This window comes from Stegostoma tigrinum, unplaced genomic scaffold (assembly GCF_030684315.1).
Source record: "Stegostoma tigrinum isolate sSteTig4 unplaced genomic scaffold, sSteTig4.hap1 scaffold_237, whole genome shotgun sequence".
NCBI classification, from domain to species: Eukaryota; Metazoa; Chordata; class Chondrichthyes; order Orectolobiformes; family Stegostomatidae; genus Stegostoma; species Stegostoma tigrinum.
In genome coordinates this window covers 243,579-254,452 of record NW_026728171.1, presented here as the reverse complement: position 1 = coordinate 254,452, position 10,874 = coordinate 243,579, and positions in this window count along the sequence as shown.

Here is a 10,874-nt window from a genome sequence, read left to right as displayed (position 1 = left end):
AAACAAGATGGGTAGAGAGGAGAGTATAGGTGAGGTCGGGAGAGGATAGGTCAGTCCAGGGAAGATGGATAGGTCAAGGAGGCAGGATGAGGTCGAGGTAGGAAATGGAGGTGTGGCTTGAGGTGGGACAGAGGGATGGGTGAGAGGAAGAAGAGATGCAGTGGGGGGAGGGGACGAGCTGAGCTGGTTTTGGGATGCAGTGTGGGGAGGGGATGAGCTGAGCTGGTTTTGGGATCCAGTGGGGGAAGGGGAGATTTTGAAGCTTGTTTTCTCTCCATCTTGGGTCCGCCTCCCCCTCTCGCCCTATTTATTCCAGTTCCCCCACCCCATCCCCGTCTGTGATACAGGGTCTGGGCCCGAAACGTCAGCTTTTCTGCTCCTGAGATGCTGCTTGGCCTGTTGTGTTCATCCAGCTCCACACTTTGTTAAGATAATAAAATGAGAGGCTGGATGAACACAGCAGGCCAAGCAGCATCTCAGGAGCACAAAAGCTGACGTTTCGGGCCTAGACCCTTCATCAGAGAGGGGGATGGGGGGAGGGAACTGGAATAAATAGGGAGAGAGGGGGAGGCGGACCGAAGATGGAGAGTAAAGAAGATAGGTGGAGAGAGTGTAGGTGGGGAGGTAGGGAGGGGACAGGTCAGTCCAGGGAAGACGGACAGGTCAAGGAGGTGGGATGAGGTTAGTAGGTAGCTGGGGGTGCGGCTTGGGGTGGGAGGAAGGGATGGGTGAGAGGAAGAACCGGTTAGGGAGGCAGAGACAGGTTGGACTGGTTTTGGGATGCAGTGGGTGGGGGGGAAGAGTTGGGCTGGTTGTGTGGTGCAGTGGGGGGAGGGGATGAACTGGGCTGGTTTAGGGATGCAGTAGGGGAAGGGGAGATTTTGAAACTGGTGAAGTCCACATTGATACCATATGGCTGCAGGGTTCCCAGGCGGAATATGAGTTGCTGTTCCTGCAACCTTCGGGTGGCATCATTGTGGCAGTGCAGGAGGCCCATGATGGACATGTCATCAAGAGAATGGGAGGGGGAGTGGAAATGGTTTGCGACTGGGAGGTGCAGTTGTTTGTTGCGAACTGAGCGGAGGTGTTCTGCAAAGCGGTCCCCAAGCCTCCGCTTGGTTTCCCCAATGTAGAGGAAGCCGCACCGGGTACAGTGGATGCAGTATACCACATTGGCAGATGTGCAGGTGAACCTATATCACAAAACATATCACAAACAGCAGAAATCACATCGATGCGGAACACCACTCGTCACTGAACTGCAGCCAGAAAAACAGCTTTCCACCACTGAGACGGCAAGAACTGCAGATGCTGGAATCAGAGTTAACCAAGTGTGGAGCTGGAGGAACGCAGCAGGTCAGGCAGCATCAGAGGAACAGGAAAGCTGACATTGTTGATGCTGCCTGGCCTGCTGTGTTCCTCCAGCCCTATACTGTGTTCTCTTTGTCCGCCTTCCACCGCTACCGTCTGCCTTATATGGGCAGGCCAAGTCACCACGGATCTCATGGATCTTAATCTTCTGGATGAGCATACCATGAGGGACCTTATTGAAAACGTTCGTAAAATCCATGTATATGTTATCAACTGTTCTACCCGAATTGATCACCCTTGTCACCTCCTTGAAAACTTCAACTGACTTGGTAAGACATAACCTGCCTCGCATAATACCATGCTGGCTGTCCCTTATTAGCCCATACTTTTGAGACATGAGACACTCACCAGTCTGTAGTTTCCTGGAAAGTCCCTGTTTTCCTGCTTGAACAGAGGAATGACTTTATCCACTCACCAGTCTCCGCAACCCCTCCAGTGCCTGGCAAGGATATCAGATCCTGTTGAAAGTGGTGTGTTGATGCATTTGTGTCATGATTGTGTTTTGTTTCAGCCCTAACATTGAAAGCAGTGTAAGAATGTCTTTGTGCAGCAGGCGAGGTGTGATGAGACTGAGCCTTCATACAATTGCAAGATGTTGAAAATTTGCCATTATTTATGAAAACAGTGATAAATTTCCATGATCAACATTTCTGTTACACTGCAATGATTATCCCGTGGCATGTAAAATGAGAAAGATACGATAAAATGAGACTGGGTCATATGCAGGGAGAATGTTTGCCTTTCATGTCTATCGAAGGAGTGAAATATTTCCATGAATCTAAAAGTCACTTTTCCGTTCATTGAAGGACACAATCATCGCCTTGGAAGCTTCATCACGATACTACTTTGCATTTCTGAAGAGGGAAGAAGAAATCAACATGCAAATTCAATTCCATGGTTTTGGAAGTCCCATTGAGAACACGATTCATTTGCGCCGGCATAATGCTCTGACCGAGAAAGAATTGAAGGTGAGTTTGTAGTTTAGAAGATCGCAGCAATTTATGCATCAACTTCTTCATCGATAATGTTCCATTGCTTTCAAACTGCATTTTCCACTCTGCGAGATAATAACTGTTAGAACAAGCAACAGCATCGGTAGATGGTCTATGGGGGATGCAATGTGACAAAACCCAATCCATTCAACAACATATTTCAGATATGTCAACAAATTAAATATTCCAGCACAGGATAAAACAAGGAAGATGAGAGTGAGGAGGCAATAGCTCTGATGACAAAAGAACAGAAATTTACCTTTATCCATTCGAGCAAAAAAGCAGGCACGCAAATAAATAATCATCTAACAATGCACATGTGCAACGGAGACTACAGGGGGACTAAAAATGCCGAATTGTTGTCATGCGTATTGCTGAAAGGATGATTGAAACAGAATCTGTGGTAAATTTGAAGAAATACAGATGATGCATCTCAGGATGTTGGAGGAAGAACATTTATGGACTGAGGCAAATTGTATTTCCCTTTTCAGGAGTTATTAGGTTCATAATGAATTGAAACACTTCCTTCTGTGCTGAAAGCTTTAGTTTAGTTGCAGCTGGATGACAATTTCTGTTCCTGGTAGTATTTAGCAAACTGTTAAAAGTGAATGTCACTGCACAGAATTCCAAACATGACTCCAATCAGTAGAGAAAATATCCAAGGGGTGTGATGAGTTGTATCCTCTCATGTTGAACAGCGCAGCTTCAGATACAATGGAGGCACTGATGATAATGTTCCAAGAATCCTTAGATTGTGGAAAATTCTCAGAGGATTGAAAGATGGTGAACATAACACCATTATTACAAAGATACTTTGACAAAATAGTAAGCAAGTATTGCCAATTTAGGTCAACCTGGGTAGATGTTCATGCCGGCAATGAAAGATGAAATAACAGGGTACTGAGTGTGCTATAACATCCGACAGAGTGAACATCCTTTCATAACGGGGAAATAATACTTGACAAACTTGCTACAGTGCTTTGAGAAGGAAACAAACATTACTGATGAAGGACCACCAGTTGATGTCGTACATTGAGATTTCAACAAAGCATTTGATAAGGTACAGCTCGTAAGGTGTCTCGAAGGAAAAGAGCCCGTGTGTTCAAGGGTAGTATGTTCGGATGGACAGAGGACTGCATCGTTAATAGAAGTAGAGTTGTAGCAGCAAGATGGTAACTTAAAAGTCATGTACGGCCACAGAGCGAATGCTGCGGAGGCCGTACACCTCATGTTGACTGGGTTGATTTCGGAAATGGCGTAGGGGATTGCTATGCTTAGGAAAGTTGGGCAGGCAGGGACTACGTTCATTGGCGTTTATAAGATTGAAAACAATCTTATTTTTTCAACATGTAAGATTCTTAAGAGGCTTGATAGTGTATATCCGTAGAGATTACTCCCATTTGTGAAAGATTTTATGACCAGAGGCCACATTTTCAAATTGGTTGCCCATTAATTCAGGGAAGAATTACTTCTTTCAGGTTGTAGCAATTTATTGAACACTTTAGCCAAGAAGGTTTTAGAGGTAATGCCATTAATCATATGCTAGGCTGTAACGGCCAGGTTAATTTTTAAATCAAGAAACAATGATAATGAGAAAAGGGTCTCGGCCTGAAACGTCAGCTTTTGTGCTCCTGAGATGCTGCTTGGCCTGCTGTGTTCATCCAGCTTCACACTTTGTTATCTTGGATTCTCCAGCATCTGCAGTTCCCATTATCAGTGATAATGAGAAAAGGGTAGTCTTTACAGTGGAAGATACTTCAAGGATCCCCTTATTACTAAAGAAAACAGGGAGGAATTAAACACATCACTACCACACCATCAGTACCATGAGAGAAGTAGCAGTCGACAATCTCATGGAGTGAAAGCAGATTAGACTCTTTGCCGTGATGGTTTACTTTCTAATATTCTAAACAATGAGCTTCAGAGTCGGTGTATGCATTGATTGTAATTTCCCAAAAAGGTTTAGATTCCAGAGAAGCATCTGAGGGCTGGAAAACTGCCGATGTGACATCCCTGTTTAAAAAGGAGAGAGGCAAAAAGAAGATAACTACAACCGAACCAGCCTAACATCTATTGTTGGTAATATGTGGCAATCAACTATGAAGAAAATAGTAGCAGAACATTTGGAAAATCAGAATCTAATCAAACAGAATCACCATAGCCTGATGAAAGAGAAATTATGTCTGGCTAATTTGTTTGGGTTTTTGGAGGAAGTTTTGGGAGGAGAATTAATAGAGGAAAACCAGTAAATGTGTTGTGTTTGGACTTGGAGAAAGCATTGAGAATGTACTCAAAAGTAATAAGCTAAGAGCTGAGGTTTTGAAGGTAGTATATTGCTATGGATCAGTATGCTCTGCACGTTCTGGAAGGAGACATGACATCTCGAGTGAAATGCACCAAGTGAATATATATTTTGGGGAACTTGGTGGCAATGCGGTAAGTCAGTGCAGAGGGTAAGAGGTGCCATTTGCTTGCTTTTTTTGCCTGATAGTTGGTAAGCATTTTTTTTGAGACAGGGTGAATTGAAGCCAGAATCAGGGACCGAGAGGGTGAACCAGTTTCATTGGTTGGTGATCGCTCCTGGTTTAAGAATCTATTATCGGTAGCTTTCAGATTGAAAGTAAATCGGAGAAATATTTCCAGGCTACAAACTAAAAGACCAGAATGTTTTCAAATCAAATTAAGATCGAAGTAATTGAAATGGAGATGCCAGGCCAGATGATGATTTGTACCTACATGACGGGCGAGTGGTCAGGCCCCATACTCCAGCTTAGGGTTGATGAACTGGAATGTCAGTTTTTACCAATCAACAAATCATGTTGGGGACAGTTACTGGGGAATGCTGTGCTTCAGGAGGCAGTCACACACCTTAGATTAACTCGCTGAAACTTGGTCAGTGGCCAATGACAAAGAACAGGGCAGGTGGAAGGATTCAGGATGTAGTGCAGAAGGAACCTTGGCCTTTGATCTTATCTAACAGGTTTGAGATTCTTTCTTCGTGTGTGGATGAGAGTGCAGGGGACAGGGAAGATGAGTAAACTGACTGTAGCACTGTGGTACAGGGGGACATTGAAGCGGGAATAAAAAGTGAAATGTAGTTATAATCAGAGGTAGTATAGTTAGGGGAATGAACACTGTTCGTTGTGACCAGGATCGAGAGTCTCGAAAGCAGTGTTGCCTGCCTGGTGCCCAGGTTCAGGATATTCCATCTCGGCTACAAAGGAACTTGAAGTGGGAGGAGTAGAAATCCAGCTATCATGGTCCACACAGGTACCATTGATATGGAAGAAAGAGGAAAGAGGTTCTCCTGAGGGATTATGAGCACCGAGGTGCTGAGGTGAGAAAGCAGAACCAGAATGGTAATAATCTCTGGATTATTATCTGAGCAATTTGGCACGGTGTGAACATAATTATAGATGTACATTGTTCAAATGGTGGCATGGCAGAAATGTGTTTGAATTCATGGGACATTGGCATCGGTATGGGGAAGGAGGGAGTTGTTCTGGTGTTCTCGGCTCGACGAGAATCATATTGGGATAAGTCTCCTGGCAAAATACAGACCTAGGCCTGGGGCTAGGGCGTTAAAATAAAAAGTGTGGAGTGGGTGAGCTCAGTTGCATGGAAAATTGTGGAAAAAGTTAGAAGCTGGTAAGTGCTCAGCAAAGTTTCCAGAGCAAGTAATAGGACAAAAAGTATGGAAATGGTCAGGAGTCTCACTTCAGCTGCAGCAGATAAGAAGGGTGGCTGTAAATGCCAGACTGAAGATCTTGTATTGAATTGCAGGGAGTGTATGAAACAAAGTGAATGAGTTTGTGGTGCAGATTGAAATTGACAGATACATCACTCTGGGTATCACAGAGAGGTGGTTGTTAGGGGATAAGTGTTGGGAACGAAATAGCCAATGATTCATGTCCGATAGAAAGAACAGGCAAATGGACAGAGATAACAAAGTGTGGAGCTGGATGAGCACAGCAGGCCAAGCAGCATCTCAGGAGCGTAAAAGCTGACGTTTTGTGCCGAGACCCTTCTACTTCTGTGTGTTCATCCTGCTGTGTTCATCCAGATCCACACTTTGTTATCTTGGATTCTGAAGCATCTGCAGTTCCTATTATCTCCGATACAAATGGACAGAGATGCCAGGGTTGGCTTGTCAGTAAGAAATGAGGTCGCGCTGAAGGAACCACAGCTCTTGTGCTTGTTTATTAATGACTTGGAGGAAAGAGGTGCATGTGCTGTGGCGAAATTTGTTGATGACTGAAAAAATATTTAGAAAGACAAGGCATGGCCCAGAAACAGAGATTTACCAGGATGTTACTTGGATCAGCATGTATTAGCTATAAGCAGGGTTTGGTGGAAATGCTGTGTCATGATACATGTAATGAGATCAACCATGATCTCACCGAATGATGGAGGAATATTCAATGGGCCAAATGACTTTTTTTGTGAGTCTTCTTGTTTGACAATGCATTCATGAAGGTGTTTTTTTTTCTCTCTTGGATAAGATGTGAAAATGAAATGTATACGAGATAATGGGAACTGCAGATGCTGGAGAATCCAAGACAACAAAATGTGAGGCTGGATGAACACAGCAGGCCAAGCAGCATCTCAGGAGCACAAAAGTGCTCCTGAGATGCTGCTTGGCCTGCTGTGTTCATCCAGCCTCACATTTTGTTGTCATGAAATGTATACACTTCCTTTTCATCTGGGAATAAATAATTGTTCTGAACGATTTCCATTGACTAATAGCAATCTGACAAGCTTCGCAATGTAAAGAGATTTTTAGCTTCTTTTTAATTGTAAAGGTATTCTTTGGAATTAATTTGGCATATATTATTTGCATCTCAGGAAGTATGTTCATCACTGCATCTCAAAAAGTGCTCTGTTGTATGACAGCAGCTTTTTAAAGCTCACTTCAATGGTTGTGATTTTGAGTTGCCATAACACACATTAAATTACACTGTTGGCCAATCTGTCCATGATTATTTCATTATGTTATGCTTCAAACAGACAAGGAAATATTGGTGATGCAATGAAGTGGTTGACTCTCAAATATAATTGCTGTTATAGTTTCCACTTGGAAGAAAGATTCACATCAAATTGACTGGTCAAGGAAATGGGACACTGACTGTGAGTACTTTGAATGTTCGAGTTATTCCTAAAATGAAAGTTATGACCTTGATGATTTCTCTTTCATGCAGATATGAAGAGACTCTTTTAAAATATCCTCTCGGTTCGTGGTTCAGGCATAAAAGTGCAATATGTATATTTATGTATATACATGTACATGCGTCATCTGAAAAGATAATGAGGAAAAATCACTTGTGACAAGGTGAGAATGAGTTATCCAGATAGTAAGAACTGCCAATGTTGGTGTCTGAGATAACACATTGTGGAGCTGGAGGAACACAGCAGGGCAGGCAGCATCAGAGGCTCAAGAAAGTTGGGGTTTTGGGTCAGGACCCTTCCTGAGAAATGGAGGGTGGAAGGGAGCTCAGAAACAAATAGTGTGGAGGGGGAGGAGGTGGTAGGGAAGGTAGGTGGGATGGTGATAAGTGAGTACTATCCAGATTGGAACAGATTTTCCCCAGGGGGTATTGAGTACGAATTCCAAATCACTCTCAAAATCTTAGTGACTGTTAACATTGATGTTTTTTGTCTGTGTGTTTCAGTAATTGCATGACAGTTGAATGGTTCGTTGAGAGTGAGGAACCTATGGACTCTCACACACCAAGATGGAATTTAGTTTGAAGAGTGACTTCAAAATAGTTGCTTGCTTTTAAAATCTTGACCGTTTTTGCTGTCCAGTTGAATGAATTTAGCTTCATACTGCTTCAATAGGAATTAGTGTTTAATAGGAACATATTTGTGAAACTTACAGTTCCGTAAGTTTTAGCATAAACTGGTGCAGCCTTTCGGTGCTTGCAAAAAGGCTCACCTCTCCATTAATACCGAAGGAAAATTGGAGTTTAAAAGTAAGTTCACCCGCTGTCAGGGAATGAAATGTTAATGTTGACTCAAATATAATTTTTAAAAAAGTCATATCTTTGTGTAACACTGAACTCAAATTAAAATTTGGATATGCTAGTTTTACAGATGGTTGGATATTGAATTCATTTTAAATGAGGGTGAAGATCACTTTAAATCCAGCATATTTGTGAAGAAAAGAAATAGCATGTCAAATAAAATTAACTGCATGACTCTTCATAGCCCTATCTGTAGAATTTCATTCTGAACTGTGAGACAGTTGTGACCCCATACTACCTCAGTGCTCATGGCAAGAGTAAGACTCCTGTTTGACGTGCTGTGCACTGCATGGAATGGCGGCAACATCAGATTCATTGATGCTTGAGAATCAAAAGAATATGACGATAAGATTTAAAATCAAAATTTCATTGAACACTTCAAGGAATGTATTACAGGAAGAGGGGGAAAGCATGTATGACTAATAGAAGGTGGTGGCGCAGATCACATAGACCTGTGTGCTAAAACTTATCACAAATTTCACATTGAATGGAACAGTTTAAACAGGCTGGAGGAAGCAGACATGCCAGCCCAAACTTTTTCAATTTGAGCATTCTGTTCATAAACATCAGCAAAATTGTTGGAAACATGTTTATTCTTTCTCTTTTATTGCACAGAACCATACGATTGGACTGTTTTGATGAGAAATTTAAAGATTACGTGTCCCATCCGTTTGACTCACCGTTTGGTACCATAGGTTGGTACGATCTTCGTTCGAGAAGGAAAGGGGATGTTCCAGATACAGAAAATCGTCAAACCATTTACTACAAAGTCCGTTTCTGATTAGTATTAATTAATGCAGTTAACATTTTTAGCTCGACATGATTGCACAATCGAGTCAATAAGAAAATTCCATCTGATATTCCACATAAATTTTAAGTGGATATTAAAGCAGCTCATTTCTTTTTCATGCCGTCTGCTGCTTTGAAGAATGGTTGTCTTATTGTCGAAATGTTTAGCTTTGACTCCATGGCTTCTTCCATTAGCTCACATTGAAACACATGTTTCTTCAGCCAAAAATGCACGTTTACCCGGTGTTGACTAACCTTCCCCTGAAATCCCCTGCGGTCGCTCCCCTGAAAAACAACTATACCGTTTTGGATACTGTTCCGGGGGACGACTTACCAGGGGTATGCAGTAGGGTGCAGGTCTCTGGCACAGAGTCTGTCCCTCTTGCACAGAAGGGAAGCGGGGATAGGAAGAGAGTGATAGTCATTGGGGACTCAATAGTGAGAGGGACTGATAGAAGATTTGCCGGGAACGAAAGAGACTCACGATTGGTGTGTTGCCTACCAGGTGCCAGGGTCTCTGATGTCTCGGATCGTCTCTTTCGGGTCACGAGGGGAGAGGGTGACCAGCCCCAAGTCGTGGTCCACATAGGCACCAACGGCATATGTAGAAAGAGGGATAGGGATGTCAGGCAGGATTTGAGGGAGCTAGGGTGGAAGCCGAGAGCTAGAACAAACAGAGTGGTCATCTCTGGTTTGTCACCCGTACCACATGATAACGAGGCAAAGAACAGGGAGAGATTTCAGCTGAAGACGTGGCTGCAGGGATGGTGCAGGTGGGAGGGCTTCAGGTACATGGATAATTGGGGCTCATTCTGGGGAAGGTGGTACCTGTACAAACAGGACGGTCTCCACTTGAATGAGAGGGGCACGAATATCCTGGGTGGGAAATTGGCTAGTGCCATTCGGGTGGATTTAAACGAGCTCAGAAGGGGGATGGGAAACTGAGGTGTAGTCCTCGTACACAGGAGGATGAGCGTAGGGAGGACATGGTCAGGACCTCACTGTCACAGAAGTGTGCTGGCAGACAGCAAGCTGGATTGAAGTTTGACGACTTTAATGCCGGGAGTATCCGGAATAATGTAGGTGAGCTTGCAGCTTGGATAGGTACCTGGGACTTCGATGTTGTGGCCATTTCGGAGGCATGGATAGAGCAGGGTCAGGAATGGATGTTGCAGGTTCTCGGGTTTAGATCTTTCATTAAGGTCTGGGAAGGTGGAAAAAGAGGGGGAGGTGTGGCTTTGTTGGTCAAGGACAGCATAACGGCGGCTGAAAGAACCTTTGAGGACTCATCTACTGAGGTGGTATGGGCTGAGGTTGCCAAGGAAGGTTTGTTGACTGAGTCAGTGTGGGTGTAAGTTCGGAACAGCAAGGCAGCAGTCACTTCACTGGGGGTTTTCTACAGACCCCAAATAGCAGTTGGGAGATCGAAGAACTCATTGGCCGGCAGATTGTTGAAAAGTGCAAACGTATCAGGGTTGTTGTTATGGGTGACTTCAACTTTCCCAATATAGATTGAAACTTCCTGAGTGCAGATGGTTTGGATGGAGCCGTTTTTGTCAGGTGTGTTCAGGAGGGTTTCCTGACTCAGTATGTGGACAGGCCGATGAAGCGGGAGGCCATTTTGGATTTGGTGCTCGGCGATGAGCCAGGACAGGTGTCAGATCTTGTGGTGGGAGAAGACTTTGGCGACAGTGACCGC